This window comes from Tupaia chinensis, unplaced genomic scaffold (genome assembly GCF_000334495.1).
Source record: "Tupaia chinensis unplaced genomic scaffold, TupChi_1.0 Scaffold143793_1, whole genome shotgun sequence".
Taxonomy (NCBI): Eukaryota; Metazoa; Chordata; class Mammalia; order Scandentia; family Tupaiidae; genus Tupaia; species Tupaia belangeri.
The window spans coordinates 327,343-327,595 of record NW_006203643.1 but is presented as its reverse complement, the minus strand read 5'-3'; positions in this window follow the sequence as shown (position 1 = coordinate 327,595).

Sequence of the window (253 nt, the reverse complement as noted above, 5' to 3'; positions counted from 1 at the left end):
TCAAATTAAAATAAATGAGTAAATAAAATTAAATAAATAATTTTAAAAATTTTTGTAAAATCTGTAATTGTTGTCTCATGCCTCTGACTTCTCCTTTATCTTACTAATCTCAGAATCCATCTGCATCTGAGGTAGTCCCTGCCTTGCTCCTTTAACTGAAAAGCCTCTACTCCAAACCAGTCATTCCAGCCCAAACACCTAGCCATGTCAGGTAGTCTCTTTCTTTTTGTCTCTCTCTCTTACACACACACTC